We start from the raw sequence: 20194 nt of genomic DNA, 5'->3' as shown, positions 1-20194 counted from the left end.
AACAGTTAGTAGTTCTGTAGAATTTCAAAATGGATATATATACACACACACACATATATATGTACACTCACATATATAATATGTATATCTATATAACAGCTTTATTGAGATATAATTCACATGCCATACAATTCACCTAATTAAAGTGTACAATTTAATGTTTTTAGTATGTTCAGAGCTGTACAGCCATCACCACAATCAATTTTAGAGTATTTTGTCATCCCCAAAAGGAATCCCATACTGTTACCAGTCACTATTTTTCCTTTTCCCACAGTCCCTAGCAACCACCAATCTACTTTTTATCTCTGTAGACTGGCTTATTATTCTGGATATTTCATCAGTAGAATCATGCAAAATATAGTCTCTTGTGATAGGCTTCTTTCACTTAGTATAAGGTTTTGTAAGTACATCCATGCTGTAGCGTGTTTCAGTTTTCATTCTTTTTCATTGTTGAATTCTTGCACTACACAAATAACCTGGTGGCTCAGATGGTAAAGAATCTGCCCACAATGCTGGAAAACCTGGGTTTTATCCCTGTGTTGGGAAGATTTCCTGGAGAAGGAAACGGCTACCCACTCCAGTATGCTTGCCTAGAGAATTCCATGGACAGAAGAGCCTGGCAGGCTACTGTCCATGGGGTTGCAAAGAGTCGGACGCGACTGAGTGACTTTCACTTTCGCATGAATGACCACATTGTGTTTATCCATTCATCAGTTGGTGGATGTTTAAGTTGTTTTCATTTTTGGCTATTATTAATAATGCTACTAGGAACATTCATGTACACGCTTTTGCATGGACATGTGTTTTTGTTTCTCTTGAGTATATACCTAGAAATAGAATTGCTGGCTCTTACCATACACGACTGAGCGACTGAACTGAACTGAACTGAATCATAACATTTGAGGAACTGCCAAACTGTTTTCTAAAGCTGCAGCACCATTATTCCCATCAGCGATGTATGGATTCCAGTTTCTCCACATCCTACTCAACACTTGATATTATCTTTTTGACATAGCCATCCTAGTGGGTGTGGAGTGGCATCTTACTGTAGTTTGGCTTTTCGTTTCCTGATGAATAATGATGTTGAGCATCTTTCCATGTGCTAATTGGCTATTTAGATATCTTATTTGAGGAGATGTCTATTCAGATCAAGTGATGTATTTTGACAGATATCTCCCTTTCTCCCTCCCTCTTCCTTCCCTTCCTTCCTTCTTTTCTTGCTCCTTCTCTTTCTATTAATTATTCTCAAATTTGTACTTTAAGACAATCAAAAGAGCTGAAAAATGCCTGTTTCCCTCAACAGCTGGGCAAGCCCACTTGCAGCCTGAGTACTGGTCCAGGCTTCATATTAACAGACGTTTCCAATAAAGAGATCCGATCCTTGTCTCCACCCTTAAGATAAAGTCGTTACTCAGCATTTCAAAATTCATTAGTAAAACAGTTTTCAAGGTTGCAAGGGCTTTAAAAATGTATCCAGTCTAACCACCCGTGAGTTCCTTCTGTAATATACCAGGCCAAGTCACTCACACACACAGCACATGACAGGGAATTGGTTACCTCCCAGGCAGTTCCTTGTTTTGCTGGACAAACATCTTTGTTCTTGGTAAGTGTTTCATTATATGGAGCTGAAATCTACCTCTCTGAAGCTTCCACCATCTAGTTCTCCCTTTGAGTCATTGTTAAATCCCTGAGCCCTACTCAGATACCTGAGAGCCTCTCTCCTGTTAAACCTCCTCTGAGGTTTCTCTTCAAGGTAAATATCCTAAATCCTCTAACTATCCTCAAACATTGTGATTTGTGTATAGAGACTTTACCAACCTTCTCTGAAAAGTCCAATTCTTTTATTTCCCTGAGAGAGTGTGACTCTCAGCATGGGGATGGGGGTGGGGAACTGACTAGGCGCAAGGAAGATGGAAATGTTCTAAATTCTACAGTTTATGTGCTCTTTTCCTGTTGTTCCTGTCATATTGAGCAAGCCGACTTTTGGTTGACTTTTACGTTGAGTTTCATTGGCAACAAAAATACCTGTGTGTTTTTTTCCCTATGTGAACTTCTAATGAACTCCATCTCTGTGTTTCTGCATATGTTTGCAAGATTCAACTATAAGATTGTATTTTTACCCTGTTAAGTGTCATTTTGCTGAATTTGGCTTCATCAAGTAAAGATAATTAATGATAATAATAATATTAAAAAGAATAATATGTCAAAAGCTCTTATGGCCATTTTTCCACTTGAATCTCACAAAATAACCCTAGGAGGTAGACACAATTACTCTCATTTTATAGTTGAAGAATTTGTGACTTGGCTTGGGTAACTTGTTCAGAGTCACATCCATATTTGCTGTATTTAAAGGCCAAGCTCTCAGGCAGTTTATCATATTGTCTCCTATGCCTTGGGAACCCAGCACTCTCAGGCAGTGGAGTCACTGCTTTTTAGTGTTCTTACCTGCAAATCTGTCAAGTGTGGCTTCTATAGCTCCTTCTAGCTCAGTTTTCAAACCACAGAACTCTGAATCTTCCACAGCTCCTTCAGGAGATGAAGGGCACCCTCCCCATTGTCATCCGACCCTTTCATCAGAGCAACTCTCCTTTCATCTGTATTGTATCCAGGGCTTTCTCTTAATGATGCATAAGATGAAAAATAATGCTGCCAAAAATAAAGTTGCAAAATACCCATGCTAAACCATTGATTAAAATTTTGAAAGGGATAGGAGAGAGCCACAGTAGGCTGCCAGGGCTCCTGCTGGGTAGGCATCAGCCAGTCAGTTATAACTGGCTCCATCATCCCCATGTCCAGTACACGTCCCCATCTTGTCCATTGGGATATGCTGAACGTGTTCGTCAGCGACTTGCCGAATCCAGATGCAACAGGTCACCCTGATCCCTCTGATCTAAGTCGCCCTGGCAAATCAAGCAGTGATGTCAGGCTGGCTTGTTGTTAGTGAACCCATGTCATTGCTTCTGGCCAGTGTCTGCTCTGAATGGAAAGAGTCCATGCTGAAACTGTGACTAAGTATGTTGAATGCTACCCTTGCTGGTGGTCTTTGCTTCTTCTTCTAAGTCTCAATGAATCATTCCTTTAGTAATTCACTTTAGTATTTTCTTCAACAACCACAACCACAGCAATGGTGACAGTAACAGCCGCAAAACAACAGTAATACAGTCACAGGTAGACTTGAGCCTGTTCCCGACACTGTTTTAGGAGCTTTACATGGATTATCTCATCTGGTTTTCACAGTAGCGTGAGGTGGGTTCTATTGTTATCTCCATTTTCCAGTGGGGAAGCTGGTACTTCAAGAATTTATGCTGTTTCCCCAAGGTCACACAGCTCGTTGATAATGATGCCACAATTCAAACACAGGTCATCTGACTGCAGAGTGTGGGCTCCTAACCACCATGCAATAACACCGGAGACTCAGTTAAAATCTACCTTTTTGTCCCTCCTGACAATCAGCCCAATATTTCCCACCTTCAGAATTTCTACCCTTCTCTCCACCCCACCATTCTTTAAAAACACAGCCACAGGGGCTCACAGGTCTCTGCCCTCTCCATACCCAGGGGTGGTGTTCACGTGGGCCTGGAAGCTATACCCTGAGAGATGTGTGGTTCCCCACAGATTACTGTTCTAACTTTAAGTTAAATACATTCTTGGGCTCCTCTGCAAGAGGGTCCCATATACCTGTCAAGGGAGAAAGGGCAGGGCTTTGTATTTGAGGAGTGGCCCAGGTACTAGCTCTCCTCAGTCTTTGTTCTCACTTCCTGAAACCTGTCCCTCCAGTCTAAGCCCTGTGACAATCCGAACGCAGAATTCAGAATCACTTTCAGTTTCCCCTAAATAGTCCTTAGCAGCTAAACAACAACAACATAATAATAATAATCGTCTCCCCTCCAAAGTTATTATTGTGTGATGTAGACTCTACTGAAAACTTTATAGAACAGAAGGAGTAAGGGAGTTCCGAGACATCCCTCACAAGGTAAACATCCAGATTAGGTGTTTCTGTTTCTCGTGGTTCCCGCTGCTCTCACCAACAGCAGGGCCTCTTTCCTTTGCAGCTTCCATGCTTTGCTGCCTCAGCTCTCCTCTTTTCCCAAACTTCCTACCCAGGAACTTCAAAGACCTCTTACCTCTCTTAGAAAAGGCATTTGAACTCTGAGCTTTAAAACTATGCCCAAATGAATTCATTTTGTTTATCCCACAAAAACTTACTGAGCACCTACTCTGGGAAGCAGTTCTGTCTTGCTCCGGTGGAGGAGGCAGATGATAAACATGTAATCGATAGATAATTTCACACAGTAAGGGTAACAAGTCCTTGAAGAAAATCAGACAGGGCGCTGGGAGAGAGAGTGGAGCCGGGAGCTGTCTGGGATTGGTGGGAGGGGACTCTGGGGAAGTCTCTCCAGGAAGGGAAGCCTGAAGTAGGAAAGTCCTGAGATGAGTGAGCTCAGAAGGGTGGAAGAACAGAAATAGGGGCGGGGCAGTGGCCGGATGCCTGGCTGAACAAGTAGGAGAGAGAGCGAAAGGAGGTGAAGTTGGAGACCAGGGCAGGGCGGGTCACAGGGAACCTCGTCAGGGAAACCCATCCTTGCACTGGTCCTGGACCTATCTGTCCACCTTAGACTGCGGCCTGGTGGCTTAGTGGGCACCTTGACAATTCAAGTGTACACTGGGTCTCAGCCCCCCCCTCCCCCACCGCCACCCCTTCACCTAGTGATTCAAAACTGCCCCTCCCATGAAGAATAGTGAATAAAGGTTCTTCACTCAGTAAGTCAAAGGCTTCCTCTGGTTTTTCTAGTGCGCAACCAGAATGGAGAACTACTGCTTCTGAGGCCAGCGCCTCAGAGTTCAATGTGCACGTGAATCACCTAGAGATCTGTTAACTTGCAAATTCAGACTCTTACCCACAGCAGCTCAATAGGGGAGGGCCAGAGCGTCTGCATTTCTCCCAGGTGATCAGATACTCCCAGGTCCCCGGACCACTCTGCATAGCCAGGCCCTAGAATAATGGTCCTCAAACTGTGGTCAATGGACCAGCAGTAACAGTATCGCCTGGGAGCACGTGCAAAAATGACATTTCCAGCTGGCCCTACCCCAGACTTATTGAATCAGAGACACGGGTGGGGCCCAGAGGTCTGTGGTTTAACACGCTCTAGGTGATTCTGATGCAAGCTAAAATTTGAGAGCTGTTGCCCTGGAACACCTAGGTTCTCTCACAAGCACTGTATACAACTTGTCTAATGATGGGAAACTGGTTGAAGAGAAAGAAAAGCAGTGAACTGATGTAACTGGCCACCTGCAAAAGCAGCCAGGAGTCAAAGGCACTGTCTCTGAAAGGTGTAACCCTATTCAGTATTGTTCAGGCAACTGATACCATGATGTAGTTCAGGTTTCTTACCCTAGGCGCTATGGCAGGTTAGCTGGCTAACTCTGTGTTGCTGGAGGCTGTCTTGTGCATCATAGGCTATTTACAGCAGGCCAGGGACTGGGGTGCAGCAAGTGGGACATCTGGGGCACACAGTTTAAGGAGTCACTTGCTTTCAGGGACCTGCAAATATTGGTCCATCATTTGCATGACTCTGAGAGTAAGTACCTCCTTAAATCTTGCATCCTAGGTGCTTCACTTGTCTCACCCTAGTCCTGCTTGTTTTTGCAGCATCCTTACCCTATTCTCATTAAAGGCTGGTAGCAGCCTTCCATTCCCCACCTGCCATTTTTGACCATGAAAAATATTTCCAGACACTGGGGGAGCACCATCGCCCCAGCTGAGAACCACTGATATAGCCACAAGCACAAGGATTTGTTACAAGCTGAGGTTCTAATCCACAGGTCATCTGGCTGGAGGCTGGGTATAAAAAGTGATTCTGCTCAGCAAGGAGTGACCTTATCAGGAGCAGACACTGAAAATACCCCAGAGATGCTCCCCCCAAGCGAGAGAGGGCTCACCTTCGGTCTTGGCGGCAGTAGTAGCTCAGAATTCTTAAGCTACTGCTTGATCGCTGAATACAAATCCTTGATACAGAAATGGCAACTGAAGTCAACCTTGGATGCGCGGGATCAAGGTGTGATGTATGAAAGTTCACTGCATGTCACAGGACTGGGGTCTTGCAGCTGAGACGTGTGGCTTGGGGGACTCTGAGGACCGGGGTTCCAATTCAAAGGCCTGACATTTAATCTCTGAATCACGTACCTTCTCTGAATCCTCAATTATCTTCACCCATAAAAGAAAATAATGAAAATACCTACCTACAGAGCTACCTTGAGGATTAAATTAGATCTCATATTAGCTCACAGGAAAATAAGTAGTACATTCTTTAATTCATGCAGCAAAGTTTTGCCCTAATGAAAGCTTTATGCCAGTCAGAAGAGGGGCCAGTTATATGTGTTTTTAATATTTATTTATTTGGCTGCCTCGGGTCTTTGGTGCAGCATGCAGGATCTTTTGTTGCAGTGAGGGGCCAATTAGATGTCGTAAACGAATTTGTAAGTGCAGCAAGTCACCTGGGAAATGTGTATAAGACATGTTGGGATACCTGTGTTGTAAGGACCACTTGACTTCCTGTCAGCTGTGTGATCCTCATCACTCTCACCAGGCTCAGTCCCTCGGCAGCAAGATGAAGGGGTTGGAGCAAATGGTCTTCAGAGTCCTCCTCCCTTCCACTGTGATTCTGTGCGTGGTGGCAGTGGACAAGGTGTCTTTGTCCTTTACACTGTCCTTGGGCAATATCTTAGTCCCAGGATTCCCCCCGCATCCTTCTCTCTTCTCAGTGCCCACTTCCACCCTCCCACACACAGTCTCGTTCCAAATCACTCCCCAGAACATGGTGAAAATGAGCCAATTTCCCGAGCTGCAGCATGCTTCTCTCCCAGCCAGAGTTCTGAGATTGATAATGATGAGACTGGCTTCGGCTTTGCCGGCTTTCCTCAAAGCCTTTCTCAAAGACTGACTTGCTCCCCTGATTCTGTACCACTTCCCAATGACTCCTTTGGTCAATAACTTGAACCATCTCTAGTTTCAGAGGGAGGAAAGCACTCACGCCCCTCCAGCCAGCTTCTCCCTAGGGTGTTCAGGGTAACAGGTGGTTACAGGGGAGGATGATGGTCTGGAGTAGCTCCATCCCTGGACTCCCCCCGAAGGACTCATCATGGGAAAAGAAGCAGACCTCAGGGAGCTCCTACCATGTGCCAGATACTCTGCCCTTTAATCCTCCTTGAGAGGTAATGGCATACGCACATACTGAATTAGATACAAAATCTTTGCATCCCAAATCCAGAGGGAGCCAGGTACAGTGCAGTGACTTCATCAAGCTGGTTACTTGAACTTATCTTTCCTGGGCTGTATAGGATGTGGACTCACCCAGCAGTGCTGTACCCTGGATCATGCTTAGTTCTCCATCCTCCTTCCCATTTAGACAGAAATAAACACAGGGATGAGCCTCCCGTGTAACATGACTTCATCGTACATAATTGTCAGAATGAAAACCTCCCGGTTGCATATTTGCACAATGCCAGTGATTACGGTGATTAAATCAATCAAGCCCAATTTCATAATCATCAAATGTATAATTTCCCAACTTGATAGGACCCCAGCACATGGCATCCCCAGCTGTCTGATACAGGAATCAAAAACACAGTATTAAACAAAACATTTGGGGCTAGAGTTAGGTAATTTGGTAAACTTAATGCTATATTAATAAGGGTGATAAGGCAATAAAACTCCATGCAGATTTTGTATAATGATAATGAAATATCCGGTTTGTGATTTCCCCAGTGGTGACTTACTTCCGTAGCTCAAGTGTGAAAAACACTCCCACTCCCCCAAAAAATTGCCCCGCTGAGTGCTTTATTCCCAGAAAGAATCATTCAGTCAATCATATGTATACTTTAATTATATTATTATTGTTACCATTATATAAGGAGCTTTGTAAGATGCCTTAGCTGGGTCATGCAGAAAGCTTGATGGCAATCTGTCCATTTGACTTTTATGTGCTGATTGATGCCTCAGGGGTCCCAGGCTAAGATCTTGATGCTCAAAAGCACAGAGAACTTGAGATGGGAAGCATGACTTCACAGACTCTATTTCTTCTCCATAGCTAGAGAGAAGAAATTGTACCAGAGCCAAGGGAGGAAAAAATATTGCTAATTGTGCCTTTCACCTAATCCCATTCTGTTTCTCTACATGAGGCAGTCATTTTGCTTCATGCTGCAGTTGATTGTGTAAAAGTTTCCAAGTACTCAGTTTATTCAGTTGTGATAATCAGAGATCCTACAAATTTCTAGAGTTTGAAACTCTTGCAAGACAGAGGAAAATTAATTTATCTGGAATTGTGATGAGTAATTTTGAAGGTTACTGATTAGAATAGGGAAGGGGCATATGGAGGAAGGGGTTTGGGCAGTGGCTATCAAAGTTTAAGTTCTAGACCTTGGTTGAAGTTACAGTGGTATTTGCCTTATACTAATTCATTAGCTATATATTTGTTTTACATATTTTTCTTTATGTTTTATTTTACAATAAAGCAGTCTTGAAAAGTCACTGATCTGGGACTTCCCTGCTGGCCCAGTGGTTAAGACTCTGAGCTCCCAATGCAGGGGACCCAGGTTCGATCCCTGGTCAGGTAACTAGATCCCACATGCTGCAACTAAGATCTGGTGCAGCCAAATAAATGTATAAATATTAAAAAAAGAAAGAAAGAAAGAAAAATCACTGATCTGCAGATAATTTGTAAAAGCATTCCCCATCTTAATTGGACTGAATGACCTAAAGATTTCTCCCTCCAAGGTAGGCAGAATGATGGTTCCCCCCAAAGATGTTCGTGTCCTAACCCACAAAACCTTCTGGCCTCCTCTGCTGAGGTCTCCATAGCCAACCAAGGAAGGGTTAAATGTTGGAGGACTAGATATTCCTGCCCCAGTGGAATTTGGAGCTCAAATTCTCTCCCACCTGGCCTCAAACAGAATGAAGGTATTATGAACCATTCTTTCATTTCCAGACCACTGAATCCTAAACCATCAAGCAAATGCAGCTATTGACTTTTCTAATATTGCTCTTGAAGATTAACAGATGTACTTCATTTTCTAAATTGTGAGGTTTTCATAGAACTAATGTGGCCAGAAGAATTGTCACATTTTTACATCCACCAATTGACAGTCTCCTGTTTTAGCTCTAGGTTACCCCTTCTCAAATGCTATTCTTTAAGTAGGCTCAAAACTTAGCATAGTAAACAAACATGAAGTCTCTTTTCTCTTACCTCTTTCAGGCAATGTATAATACCATGAAAACCAAATAAAAAGATGGGCTATGAAAGAAAAGTATGCTTTCTTGAGATCAACTGCCTCCTTTAAAAATTAATGATGTCTCTTGGCATGTTAAATAGATTAATTAATTAGAGATTGCAAAGTCATTTAAAAACCACAACTCTGTATGTGTCATAAATATTATGACAGACTAGTATATTAAGCATTGTTAAATGATGCTAATATTCTTCCTTTTAGCATCTTTCAAATAGGTCCCTCAGTTTTTATTCCCACAGCCCCTGCCCTAGATCCAGGCCTTATCATCCCTTATAATTAGTGCCCGCTACCTCCAAACTCTCTCCCCGCCAAACCACAATTTATGTCACAGAAAGAACAATCCTAAAATAGTTTTTTTATTTGTCTCTCCTGCAAGGCCTTCAGTGGCCACATGGAACCTATAATTATAAGTCCAAAGCAACTTATTTAACCAGCAAAACAGTAGATGGAAAAGAATTCCAGTTGCAAGATATTCTTATTTTCCTTATCTGGTGCTCAAGGTCATTACTGCACTATGCCATTGCATATCACCCTGCCACACCCTTTGAGAACTCGCCACCTCAAAGGCCAGTTCACACAATGAGTTAAGAGCATGGGTTCTGGCACCAGACTGCTTGGGTGGGCATCCAGCCTCTCCTCCTTGTGGGCTGTAAGACCTAGAGCAAGGAGATTCACCTCTCTGGACCACACTTTCTTCATTTATAGTGGTAGTGTTAGTTGACAATTGTGTCCAACTCTTTGCAACCTTATGGACTATAACCTGCCAGACTCCTCTGTCCATGGAATTCTCCAGGCAAGAAAACTGGAGTGGGTAGCCTTTCCCTTCTCCAGGGATCTTCCCGACCCAGGGATTGAACCTGGTCTCCTGCATTGCAGGCAGATTCTTTACCATATGAGCCACAAGGGACGCCCTCTTCATTTATAAAACAAGGCTAATGAAAGCACCCACTTTCCTGGGTTACTCTGTGGATTAAACAAATTAACACATAAAGTTCTTAAAATAGCACCCCTGCCATACAGTAAGCCCAAAATATTAAATAGGACTTTTGTTACTTAGTGATGTAACCTCAGGACCTAGCACACAGAGGGGGAAATTGAAGCTTGTAGACTTTAATGACTTGCCCTAGAGCTGCCCGATGAGTCCAAGCTGGAGTTCCAGTCTACACATTTGGCTTCAGAGCCCACTCTCCTGACAACCATGTTATCCTGTATCCACCTCATCCCCTGGCTTCACAGAGCAGGGACTCCTTAAACCTTGCTCCAATTGCTTACTAAAATATCTTGAACATTCTAACTTTTCACACACAGTTCGCCTGGCCTGGAATACTCTCTTCTCCTACAAGTCTCCCCAGTTTCTTATCAGTTAAAAGTGTTCCACAGTGTTCTTCTTCCTCTGAATTTTCATGGCTCTTTCACTGCCTGTAAAACTCACTGGCACTGACCACATCCTGTCTTGTTTTGTAACTTGTCTTTTTTATGTGCCTTGTTTCTTCAACAAGACTGTAAATCTATTGAGGATGGACTTTGTTTGCCTTACGGTTCTTTGTGTTCCCAGTGGGGACTAGGATGGCACCTTGCCCAGAGCAGACTCTCCTTAAATGTTTGCTGGTTGATAAATGGGCACAAAAGCAGCTAGAAATGGACAAACATCCTCTTATTCTCACCACTGCCCCTTTCAGGGCTTTAGCACATCCTGCCCCTCACTCATGACTGAAAGGAGGAAGGGCTTGGGAGATGGAGGTTAATAACAGGCTTCCTCCATATTCCTCCTTTATGTCTGTCACATCTGGTATCTTGGCGCAGAGGGAGTATCTGCAAATGAGCTAAGTGCATCCTTTTCTGGAGGTGCAAGAAACCTAGAGAGGCATCTTCCCCCCCACCCCAAATTTGGAACCATATGAAACTTAGATAGAGAAAATAGGCAGAAGAAAATCAAAATAACACCTATATTACAGAAAATGCAGACAGATTCCAATGTAGATAAAGACCAGTTTGGACGGTGTGGCTTAGATCTCTTGGCCAAGTGATGGGTTAATCTCCATCTGCCCTCCTCCCCAGATCTGGGCAGACTTACCCGCCCGGTCATAAGCAGCACTGGACAACTGCTAGCCTCCCCCATGGGACACTGCCCTAGGACAGTTTAGTGTGTGGACAAGCAGAGGACACAAAGGCAGCTGGCCCTAAAGAGGAGACAAAGAGGATGGTTGGAGCATCTTCCAAATTCACCAATCAGCCCAGTCACTCCTCCTCCACTGAGAAGGCTGAATGAGGGAGGGATGAGGACAGGGCCATTTCTCTACTGTGTGTTCCTCTATGTGGAAATACAGAATCAAGGGAAGAGAAGCTCCCCTGAAATAGCCTCCATCTGTCTTCACGCATCAGGCTTAACCATTTATTTCCTTGGTCAGCCAGAAGTGAGGCCACCCTCTCAGGAAAAATAGTCAGCAGTTTATTAGAGCAATCCATCCTACTCTCATAGGACCAATCCCCATTTCAGTTCAGTTCAGTTCACTGAGTCATGTCTGACTCTTTGCGACCCCATGGACTGCAGCACACCAGGCTTCCATGTCTATCAGCAACTCCTAGAGCTTTCTCAAACTCACATCCATTGCGTTAGTGAGGCCATCCAACCATCTCATCCTCTGTTGTCTCCTTCTCCTCCCGCCTTCAATCTTTCCCAGCATCAGGGTCTTTTCAGATGAGTCAGTTCTTCGCATCAGGTGGCCAAAGTATTGGAGTTTCAGCTTCAGCATCAGTCCTTCCAATGAATATTCAGGACTAATTTCCTTTAGGATGGACTGGTTGGATCTCCTTGAAGTCCAAGGGACTCTCAAGAGTCTTCTCCAACACCACAGCTCAAAAGCATCAATTCTTCAGCACTCAGCTTTCTTTATAGTCCAAATCTCACATCAATACATGACTACTGGAAAAACCATAGCTTTGACTAGACAGACCTTTGTTGGTAAAGTAATGTCTCTGCTTTTTAATATGCTGTCTAGGTTGGTCATAGCTTTTCTTCCAAGGAGCAAGTGTCTTTTAATTTCATGGCTGCAGTCACCATCTGCAATGATTTTGGAGGCCCCAGAAATAAAGTCTGTCGCCATTTCCATTGTTTCCACATCTATTTGCCATGAAGTGATGGGACTGGATGCCATGATCTTAGTTTTCTGAATGTTGAGCTAATCCCCCATTACCAACTACTTTTCCTGAGTGGATATTCCTAGGACCTGTCGTGGGCCTAGATTTTGTTCTGAGAACATTCTGGAATGAATCCAAATAATATATTAGTTAAATTATTTCCAAGGCCACCTGTTAAGGGTTGAATTTTGTCCTCCCTTCTGTCTTGGGTATTCCTTTGGAAAAGGTGTATGGATTCATTACATATTCTAATGTATTGTCTATAGATTATAAAATAAAGTCAAGCATGTCTCTGCTGATACATTTTAAGTTGACCTGTCTTCATACTTAGAAATGTCTCTTAATAGTGGGCTTCCCCGGTGGCTCAGATGGTAAAGACTCTCCTGCAATGCAGGATCCCTGGGTCGGAAAGATCCCCTGGAGAAGGAAATGGCAACCCACTCCAGTAATCTTGCCTGGAGAATTCCATGGACAGAGGAGCCCGGCAGGCTACAGTCCACAGGGCTGCAAATAGTCAGGCATGACTGAGCAACTTTCACTCACTTTGTCTTCCCCAAAAGATTGAAGTCCTAACACAGTACCTCACATGATAACCATATTTGGAAATGGGGTTATTATAAGTGTGATTTGTTAAAATGAGGTTATACTGGAGTGAGGTGGGCCTGTAATCCATACCCTTTTAGAAGATACAGAGACACAGGGAGAGAGTGCCATGTGATGACAGAGGCAGAGATTGAAATGATGTGCCTGCAAGCCAGGGAGCGCCAAGGACTGACGGGAGTCCCCAGAAGCTGGGAGCAAGCATGGAACAGGCTCCTCTCAGAGTCCTGCCAACACCTTGACTTCAGACTCCAGAACCAGGAGAGAATCCATTTCTGTGGTTTTAGTATTTTGCTATTGCAGCCCCAGTAAATTAGCATACCTCCCCAACTGAAACCTCACTCTTTCTCACCCCAAACTCTATGCAGACACATTCTTAATGTAATTCATCAATATCAAAGAAATAATGCTTCATCAAGGCATGGATTGCATTTCTCAGGAATGAGAATTCTCAATAGCTAAATTCTGAGAAATCTCTACTTTCTTCTTTCCAAAGTTTTATTCTTTTTTCCTAGAAAAATAAGGATTTGATGAACTGGGAAATAACTAAGAAAAAGATTTATTTTGTTTTCTTTTATGCTTATAAAAGTTGCTTATTTGGACTTTCAAAAAGAATTTTACTTCCATTTTACATTCAAGTAGCCTTTTTTCTGTGCAAAAAGATCAAATGGATTTTAATATTATATTAATTTTAAGCTTTGTCAGCATCCATCCATCCTTAGACCATTTCAATTAAGGGGTATGTGCAAATTCTGTTTTGCTCACTTCAACATTATTTAGTATATGCATTCATGTGACTACCAGACCACAGTTATTATTTAGGGTTCTATTTCACTGTAGAACCTAGTTTATTTATCCCTCCTCTGCTTCTTGGGCATTGAGATATTTTTCCATTTTTGCCTATAGCAAAATATCTTTGTATGTAGTTTTTCTACTCCTAGAGTATTTCCTTAAGTTTTTTTCCAAAAGATCTCACTGGGTGAAACCATTAACAGTGTTAACCTGTTATCAAGATAACTTTCACCAAAGACTGATACAGTTGACAATACTACCAGCAATGTCCTCTGAGGGAGTTAAGCATTTTAAAGTTTCATTTGGCAAATGTATAATACCAAACATTATGTGCTTCTCCATAAACCTTGACAAGATTTTTAAATTGGCATTATAATCAAATAACTCTTGGAGCTAAACTACATTTATTTCCTACCCCAGCACAAGAGTAACTTCTCCCAGGTATCTGACACATAACATCCTTAAGGAAATTATTAGCTATTTCTAAGGAGCTTCACTTTACTTGTACGCCATTCAGTGTTGCTTAGTTCTGCTCTCATAAACTTTAAAACAGTAGGACTTGAGAGGAGACTGGCTGTTTTCACAGGGGGGAAAAGATAAAGGAATGACTTCATCGTATGTCAGAAAGGATCCCCAGTTAAATCCAACTCAACTGAAATGTTTGGATCATATGCTGTTTCTAATGAACTACTGCTTTTTCTAATAAAAGGAAAATTGTGGATTTGATTTTCTTTCTTTCTGTCTTTTGATAATTTGGGGAAAGAAAGTATAAAGAATAAAACTATGCATGCCAAGATAATTCAGATGGGGAATTTTTCAACAAATGGTGCTGAATAACCACATGCAAAAGAAAGATGTTGGACTTTTTGCTTACACAATATGCAGAAACTAACTCAATTTGGACCTTAGCCTAAATGTAAGAGCTAAAACTACAGATTTCCCAGCAGAAATTGTAGGAACAAATTTTAATGACATTAAAGGATTTAAATCCTTTAATGACTAAAGGATTAGGCAATGGTTTCTTATAAAGCACAGGTAAACAAACAAATGAAAAAATTTAATTACATCAAAATATAAAATTTTCTGTATCAAAGGACACCATCAAGAAAATATAACCCACAGAATAGGAGAAAATACTTGCAAATCACACATCTCATAAGGGGCTTGTGTCTAGAATATGTAAAGAATGCTTACAAAGATAAATAACCCAGTTTTAAAATAGGCCAAGAATTTGTCTAGACATTTACCTAAAGAATATCTACAAATAGCCAATGAAAAATTGCCCAACATCATTTGTTGTTAGGGAAATGCAAACCAAAACTGCAGTGAGATACCACTTTACACCCACTGGGATGTGAAGACAGACAATAGCAAGTATTAAAGAAGATGCAAAGATGCTGAAACTGTCACACATTGCAGGTGGGAATATAAAATGGTGTGGTAGCTTTGGAAAACACAGTTCCACACAAAAAGGTGTACAGTCAGTGTTCACGGCTGCAATCTTCTTAATAGCCAAAAGGTGGAATAAACTCAAATGCCTACTAACTAATGAATGTATAAACTAAACGTGGTATATTTATACAATGGAATGTCATTCAACCATTTAAGGGAATGAAGTACTGTTACGTGTTTTAACAAGAATGCACCTTGAAGACATGATACTAAGTGAAAGAAACAAACCACAGAAGACTGCATATTATATGACGGTATTTATGTGAGATGTCCAGAAACGAAAAATCCTGCCATTTCTACAGAAAGTGGCTAAATGGTTGCCTGGGCCTGGGTGAAGTGCAAAAACTTGAATAGGGAATGACTACTTACTGGTACAGGGTTTCTTTTTGAGAGACTGAATGTGTTCTAAAATTAGGTTGTGGTAATGGTTGCACAACTCTGAATATACCCAAAACCATTCAACCAAATACTCTAAATGGTACATTTTATGGTACACAAAACTTATGTCAATAAAGCTGCAAAATTTTTTTTAACTTGCCTAATCCCACCACTAGACCCAGGTTGGTGGCTCAGACGATAAAGCGTTTGCCTGTAACGCGGGAGACCCGGGTTCAATCCCTGGGTCAGGAAGATCCCCTGGAGAAGGAAATGGCAACCCACTCCAGTACTCTTGCCTGGAAAATTCCATGGACTGAGGAGTCTGGTGGACTGCAGTCCTTGGGGTCGCAAAGAGTCGGACACGACAGACCAACTTCACTTTCACTTTCAATCCTACCACTAGAGATAATGTACTTAACATTTGCCACATCTATAAACTTTGCCGATCTCCCTCAATAAGGGTTTAGTGAGTGGTGAAGGAGGATGTCAGTTGTGATTAGACTCTAGACAAGTTATCTTTTCTCCTCTGCATATTAAGTCTTCTTGTTATTTCTTGTTTAGTTGCTAAGTCATGACTGACTCTTTTGCAACCCCATGTACTGTAGCCCTCCAAGTTCCTCTGACCATGGAATTTCCCAGGCAAGAATATTGGAGTGGGTTGCCATTTCCTTCACCAGAGGATCTTCTCAATCCAGGGATTGAACCTGTGTCTCCTGTATTGGCAGGCAGATTCTTTACCACTGAGCCACCAGGGAAGTCTTGTCTGTTTATTATCTGCATTTAAACCAAAGCCGTAGACGGTAATATGGGAGAATTACTAGGTTAAGTCAAGGGCCAGATTGTAATCACTGAATCCCCTTTTTTTCACTGCTTGTTCAGTCAAACTCCTTTGGAGGAAACATCTGAATCCACCTGTTTGTTTCTCTTCATCTCATTTCTACTGCTCTACAAGCAACATCATTTCTCACCTAGATTGTTGCAAGAACCCCTTAAATAGTTGACTCTGCCCACACTCTTGCCCTCCTTGACATCCATCCTCTACCCAGCAGCTAACCTTTCTCCTGCTCAAAACCTTTCTCTGTCTCCTCTGATATTTAACTGCAGTTACAATTTCCGTAAAGGGACTCACAAGATGATGTACTTCTGTTGACCCTTCCAACCCCAGGACCTTTCACCTCCCTCCCACCCTACCCCACCCTCTGTCCCAACCACACATCATTTCTTTCAGTTTCTAGTACATAACATTCTCTATTGCTCTCTTTTCTAGGACATTATACTGTGGCTCTGTCCAGCTTAACTATTTCTACTCCCCCTCCCCACTCACAGTTCCCATCAGGAGTCTCTGTTCAGTCTACTCCTCATTCTTTAGGAGTCATTTGGGTGTCTCTTTCTCTGAAAGTCTTTCCTGACCCTCATGGCCCTTGCTAAGAGCTCTCACAGAACCCTGTACTTCCCCATGATAAATAACATTTATTGCATTAAATGGAAATTGACTATTGACTTACCCCAATCCCCTACTTACCAGCTAAGAGACTTTAGGCAAGCTACCTAACTTCTTCATGTTTTCATATGAAAACTGGAGACTAAAAAATAGTACCTATCTTATTGCCTTGTTATAAGGATCAGATGAGATATTTCTAAATCATTAAGAACATTGCCTGGCACATAATAAATCTAGACTTTAAGCCTCAAGAGATGTTTAAAATCTTATTTACTGTTGTATTTCATATAAGTATCATTGAATGAACAAGTATAGCAATCAATTCACCAAGTAAATATACAGAAAACTCAAAGCTAGTTCAGATTTTCAAGATCCAAGAGAGATAGCAGATACTAAATAAAACAAGTTTCCAAGGAAAGCAAGAAGAAGCAAGAACAAAGGTAGCAGTTAAATCACTGGAGAAAGGTTACTCAATGCCTAAAACTTGGAGGGCTGGTTAACCATTTGGAAGAAGCTGAATTGAGAATTTATCCACAGCATAAAAGTAATCCCACATGTAACTATGAATGGAAAATGAAAGTCTTAAAACAACCATGTGTAAACAAAACTCAGTATTTGTCTGATTGTGGGGTCTGGTAGATCTCTATAAGCGTGACACAAAAAGTAATACTTTTTTCAAAATTTATTTATTTTTAATTGAAGGATAATTGCTTCCCAATATTGTGTTGGTTTCTGCCACACATCAAAATGAATCAGCCATAGGTATACATATGTCCCCTTCCTCTTGAACCTCCCTCCTATGTCCCGCACCCCTCTAGGTTGTCAAGGAGCATCTGGTTTGAGCTCCCTGTGTCACACATCAAATTCCCATTGGCTATCTGTTTTACATATAGTAATGTATATGTTTCCATGCTAATATTAAAGTAATATTTCTCATTAAATATTTAACATGGGAAGATGTTCTCTATAAGCTTAGAGCTCTGTAGATGAGTTGTTAGGAATGCCGCCTCCAGAGGCAGACTGCCTCCATCCAAATCCCAAATCTATTGCTTACTGTGATGCAAATTTGGTTAGTACACTTAGTTCTTAGAACCTGGGTCACCTGATCTAGAAAATGGAGATTATCATCATAATAGCAACTCTACAATGTGTTATGAGAATTCAATAAGATTCATATATCAAAGATGATAAAGAATGATACCTAACAGAACCTATTTTTTCTTGTAGTTTTACATATATATATTTAAATGAGGCATAGTTGACTTACAATACTATATTAATTTCAGGTATACAACATAGTGATTCAATATTTTTATAAATTATGCTCCATTTAAAGTTATAAAATATTGGCTATATTCCCTGTGCTGTAAAACATATCCTTGTAATGACTGAACATATTTCAATAAAATAGACATATATAAAATTATGACAGTTGGTTACATCTCAGAGATGGGGTTATAGGTATTTCATTTTTCTTCCTTTTAGCTGTACTTTCCAATTTTTCTACCATGAGCATGTGCTGCTTTTAAAATAAGAAAAATATTTTTTTAACTTTCAAAAATTATTATAAAATCTCATTGTAGGAGACTATTTGAAGTCATGCAAGAAATATTCATCATCTATTGTAAGAGGAAAAAGATTTATAAAATTACAGAATAATTTACATTGTGTGAAAAATACTTATTTAATGTATAGATGGTCTGTATTTTCTCTGAAATGAGAAATAAGATTCAAAGAATGACTTAAACTTTGAAATAGCTGTGGGGAATGAAAAGGGACTGATTAGAGATAAATCTTTTTATTATTTTGTTATTTTTTAAATTGGCATATAATTGCTTTACAATGTTCTGTTAGTTTCTGCTGTACGACATGGATCAGCTATGTGTATAAATTTATCTCCTCCCTCTTGAGTAGAGATATATCTTTAAAAAATGTGTGAGCTGAGATGAAGGGCTTACTGTCTTAAAAAATTTACAAGAACAGTATGAACTGTTTTGGCCCTTAGTGCTCAGAAGTGCAGGTCAGGAAATAGAGACAGACTAGCCTAAGGCTGATGAGAGGTGACAAAGGAAAACACCATGCATAGGAGGAGGTCTAGAAGGTCACACACCAAAATACCAACTGTGTTTATTTCCGGCTGTTGGGATTATGGCTGTGTTTTAGATTTCCATCTTTAACCTCACTTGTCTTTCTCTCTCTCTCTCTTTAGTAACTAAATTGTGTCCTACTCTTACGACCCCATGGACTGTAGCCCACCAGGCTCCTCTGTCCATAGGATTCTCCAGGCAAGAATACTGGAGTGGGTTGCCATTTCCTTCTCCACGGGATCTTCCTGACCCAGGGATCAAATCCAGGTCTCCTGCACTTCAAGCAGATTCTTTACCCACTGAGCTTCTGATTAATTTTTGCAAAAAAAAACAAACCAAAAAAACATTAAATTGTGCAGGCAAAAGTAAACCCTCTCTGCAGAACTTGTCATCCAGAGGGAATCACTTGTTAACATTTTGGCCAACATCTTTTTCTCTAAGTGCACATACACACGTGTGGCAGATTGTCACCGACAACCTGCTTTCCAAATCAGAATATAGACGGTCACAGCTCCTAGTTGCTTTTTTTTTTTTAACTATTTACTTAAGTCCACATATGCCACATTAGGAGGAAACCCCTTAAGTTCTGGCCAGCCACCAAACTGTCTAAAAATCTCAGGGACTTTCTCCTTCCAAAGGGCATAAATTTTACTATCAATGCCAGGAATTGTGGGAATTGGAAGCTGTCATCAATCCAATTTATGCTGTTCATTTTGTTGCCATGAGATGTCGCTGCTGAAGACAGGGCCTGCACAGTTCAACAGATGACTCCTTTTACCTGATCACTTGGTTAGGGGTCCTTGATCACCCCAGTACTCACCCGCCCTGCTGGGGTGTCTCGGCTTGTTTTCCATTGCCCAGTCAACACCCTGCCGAGGATAACAATTGTGCCAGGGTGTTTAGGTCTGAAGACACTGAGTAGAAATAGAAAACATTGTTGAAAAAGAAAGAGCCACATGCTGAGTTCAAACCAACCCCACTCTGTGTATTCTGGTGCTTGTGTTGAATTCAGGTCACCACC

The 20194-nt window shown here is 41.5% G+C and overlaps 1 protein-coding gene and 1 long non-coding RNA gene across 3 annotated transcripts in view; one reads left to right on the top strand and one right to left on the bottom strand.

The window, feature by feature from the left end:
- RIPOR2 (RHO family interacting cell polarization regulator 2) overlaps window positions 1–20194 on the top strand; it is a 218757-nt gene that overhangs the window by 61639 nt on the left and 136924 nt on the right. The gene's annotated exons all lie outside the window — the stretch shown is intronic.
- The window catches only part of LOC139031403 (uncharacterized), a 31614-nt gene that overhangs the window by 7234 nt on the left and 4186 nt on the right, over window positions 1–20194 (bottom strand). Inside the window, exon 4 of one of the 2 annotated variants that reach the window (XR_011483858.1) lies at window positions 19994–20087. This is a non-coding gene — a long non-coding RNA (uncharacterized lncRNA). Of the gene's footprint in view, window positions 1–16865; window positions 20088–20194 lie in introns of those variants that run through there. The other variant, XR_011483857.1, reaches the window with a different exon arrangement.

Source organism: Odocoileus virginianus, chromosome 27 (genome assembly GCF_023699985.2).
Source record: "Odocoileus virginianus isolate 20LAN1187 ecotype Illinois chromosome 27, Ovbor_1.2, whole genome shotgun sequence".
In the NCBI taxonomy this organism is placed as follows: Eukaryota; Metazoa; Chordata; class Mammalia; order Artiodactyla; family Cervidae; genus Odocoileus; species Odocoileus virginianus.
Note: the sequence above shows the minus strand (reverse complement) of the source record. Positions and strands in the feature narration are given on the sequence as shown.